The 13,925-nt window shown below is 43.2% G+C and overlaps 1 protein-coding gene across 2 annotated transcripts in view; it reads left to right on the top strand.

Annotated features, from left to right (window-relative positions):
• AK5 (adenylate kinase 5) overlaps positions 1-13,925 on the top strand; it is a 263,180-nt gene that overhangs the window by 213,632 nt on the left and 35,623 nt on the right. The window lies entirely within an intron of this gene.

The following is a 13,925-nucleotide window of genomic DNA, read 5'->3' as shown; positions in this document are numbered from 1 at the left end:
CTGGGAAAGATTGGAGGCGGGAGGAGAAGGGGATAACAAAGGATGAGATGGTTGGACGGCATCACCGACTCAATGGACATGAGTCTGAGTAAACTCTGGGAGTTGGTGATGGACTGGGAGGCCTGGCATCCTGCAGTCCATGGGGTCGCAAAGAGTCGTACACGACTGAGGGACTGAACTGAACTGAACTGACCCATTCCAGTACTCTTGCCTGAAAATGTCCATGGACAGAGGAGCCTGGAGGACTGAACTGAACTGAACTGACCCATTCCAGTACTCTTGCCTGAAAATGTCCATGGACAGAGGAGCCTGGAGGACTGAACTGAACTGAACTGACCCATTCCAGTACTCTTGCCTGAAAATGTCCATGGACAGAGGAGCCTGGAGGACTGAACTGAACTGAACTGACCCATTCCAGTACTCTTGCCTGAAAATGTCCATGGACAGAGGAGCCTGGAGGACTGAACTGAACTGAACTGACCCATTCCAGTACTCTTGCCTGAAAATGTCCATGGACAGAGGAGCCTGGAGGACTGAACTGAACTGAACTGACCCATTCCAGTACTCTTGCCTGAAAATGTCCATGGACAGAGGAGCCTGGAGGGCTACAGTCCATGAGGTCACAAAGAATCAGATATGACTGAGTGAATAAGCGCGTGCGCGCACACACACACACACACACACACACACACACACTCCTGTCAAGAAATTCCCAGGTCCAGGACTTATGGTTAAGACTGCACTTCCAGTGCAAAGTGGGAGTGGATTCGATCCTTCATTAGGGAACTAGGATCCCACATGCCATGCCCTCAACTCAGAAGATGAGAAAAAGATGCAGCAACTTCAAGTTTATTAGGCTTTCAGTTAAAAAACAAAAAAGTGAAGAAGTTCCCAGTCCCGTGTGAAATTCTTTCACGTAGCCTTCGGCTGACTCTATCAGCAGGCAAACTTCATCCTATTTGGTGAATAACTTGAAGCAGCAATGTGTTTCAGAACTAATAGAGGTACTGTCTTTGAGGATAAAGTTCTATTTTTCTTAATTGTTTTTGGTCAGAGAGAGCCATTTCCTAGCAATGCTACTGAAACTCAGCATGATGACACAGCTCCCGCCAGATACAGGATGTTTAAGTGACTCATGGGCCACAATAGTTGAGGATCATTCCTAGGGCATAGTCATTTCATGATCTGATAGCAGAATGGCTTTTCTCTGAAAGAAATCATTCAGTTACAAAAACCGGAACCCAACCTTGAAGCCCATTTTCATTTAGAGAGAAGGAAATATTTCAAAAGGTAGAAATATAATAACTTTTTTTTCTTAAAATCACTTCTTTCTCTGATAGATTTTTAAACAATTTTGAGGACTATCTAAAAATAAGACAGTTTGATTCGTAAAAGACATTTGAAACCTTCACAGGCTATAACTGTGGAGACTATCCATCTTTAAAGATGCTCAAATTGTACCACAGTATAAAAATGCTGTATCTAATCTTTGTAAAAAGCATGGAACGTTAGAGCTGGTAGTACTTCTAAGCATCACTAACATGAGCTGCCTTGTTTTACAGATAATACGCATGGTGCTTATTGAGTGCTTCACATGCCAGCTACTGGTCCAGGCAATTCATTTGCATTATCACATTTTGTCCTCACAGCCAATAGGCATTACCTGTTTTGTTACTGAAGAGGCTGAAGCTCAGAGAGGACAAGTGACTCCATTAAAGTATCTCACCAGATAAAGGTCTAGGGTGTGAACCTAGAACTCAAGTCCTTTGATCCAGAGTTCCTTTAGTGTGAAAAGGAATATAATTGTCACTGTCATGGGACCACAGGTCTCCTAGACTTCAATTCATCAACAATTGCCAGTGATGCTTCCCAAGGTTCCCTGGGGAGACCAACATAAATAAAGCAATTTCTGCTCTCTGTGAGCTTCTATCTGGCAAAGGAAAGGAGAGAACATGGGCAAATTATGTGTCTGGAAGTCATGGGAAAAGAGATTTTTAAGCTGTTTATCAGTGATGTTAAATGCTACTAAAGAGTCAAAGACAGTAAAATCTAGAAGAGGATCATTGAATAATATGACAATTATGCAATTACTGTTGAACTCTATTTTTTTTTATGTTTGTTTACTTAGGCCACATTAAGTCTTAGTTGTGGTGCTTGGGCTTTGATGCCCCTCAGCATGTTGGGATTTTAGTTCCCTGACCAGGGATCAAACCCGAGTCCCCTGTGTTGAAAGGCGAGTTCTTCACCACTGGACCAGCAGGGACATTCTTACTGTTGAATTTTAAAAGATCAATTTCAGAGAGTAATGAGAGAAGAAAGTAGCTTGCAAGAGGTTAGGGAGTCAATAAAAGAGGAGGAAATTGAATTGGGCAGTTTCAGTTTACTGAGAAAAAAAGAGGAAAGAATGTGGAGACAGCTAGAGCATACATACAGACAATGGAAATATTTTTATTTGGATTGGGAAGAACTAAGTATGTTGTTCACAGAAGAGATAGTGCTAACAGAGTAGTAAATTTAACGTGGACAAGAAAGAGAAGATTGAGTTTTTGCAGCAGGCAGGAGGAGAGGATCCATTCATCATTAAGTTATTTACTATTTCAGCCATTATTAAAAAGTAGACACCTGAGACATCCCTGGTAGTCCAATGGTTGTGACTCTGCACTCTCATTGCAGGGGGCCTGGGTTCAATCCCTGGTTGGGGACCTAGATCCCACATGATGCAACTGAGAGTCCAAGTGCCACCACTAAGACCCAGTGAAGCCATGTAAATAAACACAGAAAAATAAAATTTACAAAGAAAAACAAGTAGATGACATTATAAATATGGTAGACATCTGTGTTTCAAGCACTATGCTGGGGCACTGTGGTAAGCAAAGTATACCCATGTCCTACAGAGTCTAATATGGAAGACAGACTTTAAGTAAACTATAAATAGATAGATGCTATATCCTATGAAAACACTATGACAGAAAACGCTGAAGTGCTATGAGAGCCAAAGCAGAAAAGTTAGCCTTCAGTTCAGTTCAGTTCAGTCACTCAGTCGTGTCTGACTCTTTGCGACCCCGTGAATTGCAGCACGCCAGGCCTCCCTGTCCATCACCAACTCCCGGAGTTCACCCAAACTAATGTCCATCGAGTCAGTGATGCCATCCAGCCATCTCATCCTCTGTCATCCCCTTCTCCTCCTGCCCTCAATCCCTCCCAGCATCAGAGTCTTTTCCAATGAGTCAACTCTTCTCATGAGGTGGCCAAAGTACTGGAGTTTCAGCTTTAGCATCATTCCTTCCAAAGAACACCCAGGACTGATCTCCTTAAGGATGGACTGGTTGGATCTCCTTGCAGTCCAAGGGACTCTCAAGAGTCTTCTCCAAAACCACAGTTCAAAAGCATCAATTCTTCCACGCTCAGCCTTCTTCACAGTCCAACTCTCACATCCATACATGACCACAGGAAAAACCATAGCCTTGATTAGACTGACCTTTGTTGGCAAAGTGATGTCTCTGCTTTTGAATATGCTATCTAGGTTGGTCATAACTTTTCTTAGAGCTAACTAGTTGTTTGTGTGTATGCTAAGTCATTCCAGTCGTGTCCAACTCTTTGTTACCCAATGGACTATAGCCCGCCAGGTTCCTCTGTCTATGGGATTGTCCAGGCAGGAATACTGGAGTGGTTGCCATGCCCTCCTCCAGGGGATCTTCCCAACCCAGGAATCAAACCCACATCTCTTAATGTCTCCTGAATTGGCAGGTGGGTTCTTTACCACTGGCAGCACCTAGGAAGCCCAAATAGTTGTATAATATCTTCCAAATGAGAGAAAGGAGAGATGGAGAACAAAGGATAAAGATACACATTGTGAAAATGTTGAGGAAAGAAGATAATCTTCACCTTAATAGTGAAAATAGAAGGACTGAAATGCCTATTAAAAGTGAGAAGAATGAAAATATGTTTGAGGATATGAGGACAATGGGGAGATATATTAGAATCTATCTGTGGACATCAGATTTGGTATCAGCAAAAGAGGAATATATCTGTCAAGAAATATTAAGAGCTTTTATGAAGTTAGATATAAACCCAGTTGGCTCTGACTTTCTTGGGGAATCCTTAGCAACCCAGAGTAGACGCAAGTCAAGTAAATGGTAGGTTGGGCAGAGAGCAGGCTGGTGGTTCTCATAACAGTCACAGTGGAATTCAAAGGGTATAAAAGATTCAGAGTTACGAGAATGGCTCTGGAACCCAGCTGGTCAGGAAACGGAGCCCCAAGGGAACAGACCAACTAGCTGAGGTCACAGTGAGAACAGAAGACAAGTTGAGAAGTCAAAGTATTAGTCGCTCAGTCATGTCCCCGTGGATTGTAGCATGCCAGGCTCCTCTTTCTATGAAATTCTCCAGGCAAGAATACTAGAGTGGGTTGCCATTCACTTCCCCAGAGGATCTTCCTGATTCAGGGATTGAACCTTGTCTCCTGCATTACAGGCAGCTTCTTTACCATCTGAGCCACCAGGGAAACAATCAGAGGTCAAGGAAAAAGAGACAGGGAGAGCAAGATGTGAGCAGGGTGGGAGGACAGACCCAAGTAACGATGCACTCAGGTTCAGCCACATCAAAGAGGAGCTAAAATTGGGTTAGTAATGAAGGCCATTGGTGCTGAAAAGGTTTAAAAACCCTGAGGCTGGGGTGAGATGGGAATGTGTGTGTGTAAGCGTCTTTTAATTTCATGCCTGCAGTCACCATCTGCCATGATTTTGGAGGCCTAAAGAACACTGCTGATGACATTAGAACCTGTGGAATACTGTCTCCTCTGCTTTGCCTTGAAAAAATAAATGTTATGAGCTTTCCAAACCAGATACATATATTTGTACATGTACAGCCATATATATATGTATATGTATACATATTTGTGTCTGTATGTGTAAATGAACACACTATTATATATTTTAATTTCCTGTAAGTAGTCTGGACATCTCAGAGTGATAGCTAGTCCCCATTCTTGTTGTTGGATTATGTTTGATTCCAACATTGATGTAGATGAAGCCCTGCAGATGTAACTCAGTTCAGTTGCTCAGTCGTGTCTGACTCTTTGTGACCCCATGAATTGCAGCACGCCAGGCCTCCCTGTCCATCAACAATTCCCGGAGTTCACTCAGACTCAACGTCCATCGAGTCAGTGATGCCATCCAGCCATCTCATCCTCTGTCATCCCCTTCTCCTCCTGCCCCTAATCCCTCCCAGCATCAGAGTCTTTTCCAATGAGTCAACTCTTCACATGAGGTGGCCAAAGTACTGGAGTTTCAGCTTTAGCATCATTCCTTCCAAAGAACACCCAGGACTGATCTCCTTCAGAATGGACTGGTTGGATCTCCTTGCAGTCCAAGGGACTCTCAAGAGTCTTCTCCAACACCACAGTTCAAAAACATCAATTCTTCAGCACTCAGCTTTCTTCACAGTCCAACTCTCACATCCATACATGACTACTGGAAAAACCATAGCCTTGACTAGGCAGACCTTTGTTGGCAAAGTAATGTATCTGTTTTTTAATATGTTGTCTAGGTTAGTCATAACCCTCCTTCCAAGGAGTAAGCGTCTTTTAATTTCATGGCTGAAATCACCATCTGTAGTGATTTTGGAGCCCCCCAAAATAAAGTCTGACACTGTTTCCACTGTTTCCCCATCTATTTCCCATGAGGTGATGGAAGCGGATGCCATGATCTTCGTTTTCTGAATGTTGAGCTTTAAGCCAACTTTTTCACTCTCCACTTTCACTTTCATCAAGAGGCTTTTGAGTTCCTCTTCACTTTCTGCCATAAGGGTGGTGTCATCTACATATCTGAGGTTACTGATATTTCTCCCGGCAATCTTGATTCCAGCTTGTGCTTCTTCCAGCCCAGTGTTTCTCATGATGGACTCTGCATATAAGTTAAATAAGCAGGGTGACAATATCCAGCCTTGATGAACTCCTTTTCCTGTTTGGAACCAGTCTGTTGTTCCATGTCCAGTTCTAACTGTTGCTTCCTGACCTGCATACAAATTTCTCAAGAGGCAGGTCAGGTAGTCTGGTATTCCAATCTCTTTCAGAGTTTTCCACAGTTTATTGTGATCCACACAGTCAAAGGCTTTGGCATAGTCAATGAAGCAGAAATAGATGTTTTTCTGGAACTCTCTTGCTGTTTCGATGATCCAACGGATGTTGGCAATTTGATCTCTGGTTCCTCTGCCTTTTCTAAAACCAACTTGAACATCAGGAAGTTCACGGTTCACATATTGCTGAAGCCTGGCTTGGAGAATTTTGAGCATTACTTTGCTAGCGTGTGAGATGAGTGCAATTGTGCAGTAGTTTGAGCATTCTTTGGCATTGCCTTTCTTTGGGATTGGAATGAAAACTGACCTTTTCCAGTCCTGTGGCCACTGCTGAGTTTTCCAAATTTGCTGGCATATTGAGTGCAGCACTTTCACAGCATCATCTTTCAGGATTTGGAATAGCTCCATTGAAATTCCATCACCTCCACTAGCTTTGTTCGTAGTGATGCTTTCTAAGGCCCACTTGACTTCACATTCCAGGATGTCTGGCTCTAGGTGAGTGATCATACCATCGTGATTATCTTGGTCGTGAAGATCTTTTTTGTACAGTTCTCCTGTGTATTCTTGCCGCCTCTTCTTAATATCTTCTGCTTCTGTTAGGTCCATACCATTTCTGTCCTTTATCGAGCCCATCTTTGCATGAAATTCTCCCTTGGTATCTCTAATTTTCTTAAAGAGATCTCTAGTCTTTCCCATTCTGTTGTTTTCCTCTATTTCTTTGCATTGATTGCTGAGGAAGGCTTTCTTATCTTTTCTTGCTATTCTTTGGAACTCTGCATTTAGATGCTTCTATCTTTCCTTTTCTCCTTTGCTTTTCGCTTCTCTTCTTTTCACAGCTATTTGTAAGGCCTCCCCAGACAGCCATTTTGCTTTTTTGCATTTCTTTTCCATGGGGATGGTCTTGATCCCTGTCTCCTGCACAATGTCACGAACCTCAGTCCATAGTTCATCAGGCACTCTGTCTATCAGATCTAGTCCCTTAAATCTATTTCTCACTTCCACTGTATAATCATAAGGGATTTGATTTAGGTCATACCTGAATGGTCTAGTGGTTTCCCCTACTTTCTTCAATTTAAGTCTGAATTTGGCAATAAGGAGTTCATGATCTGAGCCACAGTCAGCTCCCGGTCTTGTTTTTGCTGACTCTATAGAGCTTATAACAGGCAAATTAGGCCTTGTAATACAGAATGAAGCAGGGCAAAGGCTAATAGAGTTTTGCCAAGAGAATGTGCTGGTCATAGCAAACACCCTCTTCCAACAACACAAGAGAAGACTCTACACATGGACATCACCAGATGGTCAACAATGAAATCAGATGTAACTCAGGAAGAGCTAAAAAGATGAGTGACCTCTTCTTGTTACTGTTGTTGTTGTTCAGTCGCTATGTCCAACTCCTTGCAACACCATGAACTGCAGTATGCCAGGCCTCCCTGTCCCTCTCTATCTCCTAGAGTTTGCCCAACTTCATGTCCTTTGAGTCAGTGATTTTATCCAACCATCTCATCCTCTGCTACCCTTTTCTCCTCTTGCCTTCAATCTTCCCCAGCATCAGGGTCTTTTCCAGTGAGTCAGCTCTTTGCATCAAGTGGCCAGAGTATTGGAGCCTTGGCTTCATCATCAGTCCTTCCAGTGAATGTTCAGTTTTTATTTCCTTCAGGATTGACTGGGTTGATCTCCTTGCTATCCTACATTTACCAGGATACAATAAAATCTCAACCAGGGACACCATTGCCTGCTTTACACCATTACTATTCAAAAGATTGTTAAGTATAACAGAAACTACATCCATATGTTTGTTTGTATTTGGGATTCAGCTAATTATTATCCTGTTCAGCGAATTACAAATAGCTGAGAAAAGAAAAGAAGCTAAAGGCAAAGTAGAAAAGGAAAGACATACCCATCTGAATGCAGAGTTCCAAAGAATAGCAAGAAGAGATAAGAAAGCCTTCCTCAGTGATCAATGCAAAGAAATAGAGGAAAACAATAGAATGGGAAAGACTAGAGATCTCTTCAAGAAAATTAGAGATACCAAGGGTGCATTTAATGCAAAGATGGGCTCAATAAAGCACAGAAATGGTAGGGACCTGAGAGAAGCAGAAGATATTAAGAAGAGGTAGCAAGAATACACAGAACTATACAAAAAAGATCTTCATGACCCAGATAACCATGACGGTGTGATCACCCACCTAGAGCTGGACATCCTGGAGTGCGAAGTCAAGAGGGCCAGCTGAGCTGCTTCAAGTCCTAAAAGATGATGCTGTGAAAGTGCCACACTCAGTATGCCAGCAAATATAGAAAACTCAGCAGTGGCCACAGGACTGGAAAAAGTCAGTTTTCATTCCAATCCCAAAGAAGGACAATGCCAAAAAATGTTCAAACTCTCACACAATTGCACTCATCTCACACGCTAGCAATGGGACTTCCCTGATGGCTCAGATGGTAAAGCGTCTGTCTACAATGTGGGAGACCTGGGTTCGATCCCTGGATTGGGAAGATCCCCTGGAGAAGGAAATGGCAATCCACTCCAGGACTATTGCCTGGAAAATCCCATGAATAGAGGAGCCTGGTAGGATACAGTCCATGGGGTCGAAAAGAGTCGGACAGGACTGAGCAACTTCACTTTCACTTTTCACACGCTAGCAAAGTAATGCTCAAAATTCTCCAAGCCAGGCTTCAACAGTATGTGAACTGTGAAACTTCCAGGTGTTCAAGCTGGATTTAGAAAAGGCAGAGGAACCAGAGATCAAATTGCCAACATCCATTGGATCATCGAAAAAGCAAGAAAATTCCAGAAAAACGTCTACTTCTGCTTTATTGACTATGCCAAAGCCTTTGACTGTGTAGATCACAAAAAATTGTGGAAAATTCTTCAAGAGATGGGAATACCAGACCACCTTACCTGCACCTGAGAAATCTGTATGCAGATCAGGAAGCAACAGTTAGAACTGGACATGGAACAACAGACTGGTTCCAAACTGGGAAAGGAGTACATCAAGGCTGTATATTGTCACCCTGCTTTTTTAACTTATATGCAGAGTACATCATGAAAAACGCCAGGTTGGATGAAGCAATTGAAACAGTGAGAGACTTTATTTTCTTGGGCTCCAAAATCACTGCAGATGGTGACTGCAGCCATGAAATTAAAAGACGTTTGTTCCTTGGAAGAAAAACTATGACCAACCTAGACAGCATGTTAAAAAGCAGAGACATTGCTTTGCTGACAAAGGTCCATCTAGTCAAGGCTATGGTCTTTCCAATAGTCATGTATGGTTGTAAGAGTTGGACTATTAAAAAGCTGAGTGCCAAAAAATTGATGCTTTTGAACTGTGGTGTTGGAGAGGACTCTTGAGAGTCCCTTGGACTGCAAGGAGACCCAACCAATCAATCTTAGAGTAAATCAATCCTGAATATTCATTGAAAGGCCTGATGCTGAAGCTGCAGCTCCAATACTTTGGCCACCTGATGCGAAGAACTGACTCATTGGAAAAGACCCTGATGCTGGGAAAGATTAAAGGCAGGAAGAGAAGGGGACAACAGAGGATGAGATGGTTGGATGGCATCACCGACTCAATGAACATGAGTTTGAGTAAGCTCTGGGAGTTGGTCACAGACGGGGAGGCCTGGTGTGCTGCAGTCCGTGGGGTTGCAAAGAGTTGGACACAACTGACTGACTGTATTGAAGTGAACTAATGATCAACCTGACATCATCATTTACTTTCTTCCTGAGCACAGAATGGGCTCTAACACACCAGCTTTGCCATTTCATTCTTTTCGTCCTAAAGCCACGCACCCTGCAAAGTCGCTTAGGAGACAGGTCTTCTCCTGCGGGGAGCCCCACTAATGAATCCAGCAGGTGTCCCCTGAGAGTATTGCCGCTGAAGATAGAAAGCACCTGGAGAAGGTGGCTGAGGTAGACATGCTGACATGACGCAGCTTGTTTCAGTTCTACAGAACACCAGGTACCAGGAGAAGGCAGGAAAGCGAGGCCAGCCGCAGCTCCCGGATCTCCTGCAGGCACTCCCCTTCTCTCAGTGCAGCGCGGTGGTGGTGTTGTGTTAGTCAGTCATGTCAACCCTTTGTGATCCCACGGACTGTAGCCTGCCAGGCTCTTCTGTCCATGGGATTTTCCAGGCAAGAATACTGGAGTGGGTTGCCATTTCCTCCTCCAGGGGATCTTCCGGACCCAGAGATCAAACCCACAGCTCCTGTGTCTCCTGTATTGGCAGGCAAGTTCTTTATCCACTGAGCCACTGGGGAAGGGGAAGGGATACACTGAGCTGTGAAGTGGAGGTTCACAGCATTTGCGCTTCTCACAATATAGCACCTTTGGCCTCACATGGAAAAAATTTTGAATTACATTGGTGGTTGAGAATAAAAATGTTTCACCTTTTCTTTTTTTAAAAGTGTTGAAAGACACTTTTAATATGGAACCTCTACCCCAGGCTGCCTTTGTGAATCACACCATGCAGTATTGTGCATCCGTTTGTTCAGGGATTAAGCCTGAATAATGATACAGGAAAAATCAGTGGGGTGACAATAAATGTGACAGCTGCCCATCTCCCGTCAGTCATCTCATCAGGAGAGAATGCAGCCCACTTGTTCAGATATGTGAAAATCACTTCAGAAGAGTTTTCCTCATGTAACAAATTATCCTGGAAGGATATCAAGGCTCCACCATTTTTTATCTCAGTGTCATAAGTGAAGGCCTCAAAGAAATGTCAGTGACAGCCTATGAAAATTCCTACATCTCCAGCAGTTTTGGTGCCTTCACGGCAGTAATAAAAATCACTTTGTTCCCTGGTTTGGAGCCGCGGGAAAAATCAAACCATTGTGGAGATTACTTAAAATTCCACTGTGCCTGCTCCATTTGCCCAAAGAATGTTAAGAATTTGCAGCTGTTGCTCCCACGAAAGGTTTCTAACTGGAGCAGTGGCTGCTGTTTCACACACAGCTGTGGTTAATTTGAGCTGAAGATGTTTTAATTGCCTTTGTGTCAAGATTTATTAAATAACATTTGAGAGGAACAAAAATTATAATAGTCAAATTAGGAGAATGCTGAAAGAAAAAAATAATTGAAATGCAGCATTTTTGCCCTGTAAGCCAAGGCTGAAAATATCTTTTTCCACATGACTGGCTTCCAGCCATCCTCAAGAAAGAGTCTCTAGGTAAATCCAGCCACAGAAGCCCCCGTGGCTGCTGCCAGAGCCTGGCCTTTTGTTTCCCTCCCTCCTTATCTGGAAGTACTTCTGCCAAGAGTGGCCCTCCCTTGTTCCCACTCTCCATCTCTGTTATCTCAGGAGACAGGAGTCATGGTGCTGGGAGCAAACGTAGCATCAGCTGGCAATCAGCCTCTCCTGCTAAGTGGTCTGCATTATTTTTTCGAGCCTCTGTAATTGCTGTTTTCCTAGTACATCTTGGCCACCATGACAATACAGCGAGCGCTCCAAACCCTTCCCATTTGGTCAAGAGCAGCTCTACAAATGAGCAGAAGTCAAAGCGTGGACGTTTCCTGGATTCGCTGCCAAGGCAAAAGAGAGGGAGTGAGAGGCCCTTCCACAGATGAAGGGCCACAAGTACTGCCCCTCAAGAGGTTTGTTGCCAGTTGTTCCGAGAAAGGAGTTTTAAATATGAAGAGAAGCCAGACAGGAAAATTACAGAACAAGTTGTAAGCGCTGACTACCACGCTAAAACCTCAATAATGTTTTATATTTCGGCATTACATATTTCCTTTTAACCAGGAAATCCTCCAAGCATTAAGAAGCACCTACCATGGCCAGGAACTGTGTAGATGCTGTGGGGCAGAAGGTCTAGTGGAAGATCTAGACCAAGGGTAAGACAGGCCAAGGGCACCCAAGTGGGGGTCACATCACTCACCCCAGGAGAGGCGAGGTGCACAGGCTGATTCCTGCTGGAAAGGGGAAACACTGGATCCAGACCCATGGGATGAAGAGAATCCTGATAGAGTAGAAACTGGAAGCCATCCAGGCTGAGGACGGGAAGAGCAAAAACCACATCGGAAAACTGTATCTTGATGCCTATGGTTCCACTGATACAATTCTCTCCAAATGACAAAATTATATACAGATTTAGTGGTTGCCAGAGGTTAAGGATGGAGGGGTTGTGTGTGTAGAGAGAAGTGGGTGTGGCTATAAAAGGCCAGCCTAAGGGACTCTGGCACTGACGGGAACGCTCTACTTCTGTATTACATCAGTGCTAATATTCTGGTTGTGATATTGTGATGTGATGTGATGTAGTTGTGGGAAATGTCACCACTAGGGAAAACAGTAAAGGATTCATGGGATCTCTCTATATTATTCTTAGAAATGTGAATCTGCAATTATCTCACAATTAGAAAAGTGTTTTTTTTTTTTAAGTACGTCTTGATGAAAGGACAGTCTGTGGTTGGACAGGACAATGTTGGGTGAGGATAAGAAATGTAGAAAAAAGTTGGAGAGGCTGAATGGAACTGGCTCCTAGAAGCTACAAATGCCACTCTAAGCAGTTGGAGAAAGGGAAGCCACAGAATGCTCTGCAGCTGGGAAGTGACATGCTTTTCAGGCAAATCATCCTGCTCATGGGTCTGCTGGACCCCAAAGTCTCCTCCTTTGCCCCACACAGAGGCAGGATGCCTGCTGTAGACTAAAAGCATGAGGGCCTGAAACGTGGCAGGTAAACCTAGGCGCAGCAGCCAAACGAGGAGGGAACAGCTCTGAGAGCCAGAGTTCAGGCTTCAAGTCCTAGACTTGCTATTTACTTACCCATGCCACCTAAGGCAGTTAACTTCTTTGTGACTCTACTTCCCCATCTGTAAAATGGGAATAATACCGATGTCTGCCTCTCTTAAGATTATTTAAAATTAATACACATAAAGCCCTTAGAACAGTGACCAGTACAGTAAGCACTTGGCAAAAGTTAGCTATTAATATTTTTTAAGGTGTAAAATCTTGCAACTTAGCAACTAGCTGAACTTGGTGGGGGAGACAAGGAAAGAATCAGGATGTAATGTTCATCAAAGGAATATGGGAGATCCTGAGTATTAGTAGCTAGAAAACAATAGAAAAATTCATGCTGAGGGACATTCTGTAAAATAACTATTTATAATCTTCCAAAGTGTCAATGAAATACAGAGGAACTGGCCCATATGGAAGAAGACCAGAAAGACATGACAACTAAAGGCAGCACGTGATTCTAAACTTGATCCATTGGCTTCAGAAGACATTATTGAGATGATTGGAACAATTCCATTGACATGTGAATAAGGTCCAAAGATATAGTTATGTCGGAGGATGTGTTTGGCTCCTTGTCTGGAGGAAATGACACTAAAGTGTTCTGTAACAATGAGGCATCAGGTTGGGAGCTGATTCTCAAATGTTTCAGAAAGTTCTTTGTACTCATAACTCGTCTGTAACTTTATGATTATTTAAAAATGAAAACAATTTTTTTCTTTTTAAATCTTGTTTTAATTTCTAGTTGAAGGATAATTACAATATTGTGTTGGTTTCTGCCATACATCAACATGGATCAGCCATAGGTATACATAAGTCCTCTCCCTCTTGAACCTCCTCCCCATCTTCCTCCCCATCCCACCCTTCTAGATTGTCACAAAGCCCCTGTTTGAGTTCCCTGAGTCATACAACCAGTTCTCACTGGCTATCTACTTTACGTATGTTAGTGTATATGTTTCCACGCTACTCTCTCCATTCATTCCACCCTCTCCTTTTCAGCACCCCGTGTCCATAGTCTGTTTTCTACGTCTCTGTCTCCATTGCTGCCCTGCGAATAGGTTCTTCAGTACCATCTTTCTAGATTCATATATGCATTAATATATGACATTGGTGAAAACAATTTTT

This window comes from Bison bison, unplaced genomic scaffold (assembly GCF_000754665.1).
Source record: "Bison bison bison isolate TAMUID 2011002044 unplaced genomic scaffold, Bison_UMD1.0 scf7180017864382, whole genome shotgun sequence".
Lineage (NCBI taxonomy): Eukaryota > Metazoa > Chordata > Mammalia > Artiodactyla > Bovidae > Bison > Bison bison.
Note: the sequence above shows the minus strand (reverse complement) of the source record. Positions and strands in the feature narration are given on the sequence as shown.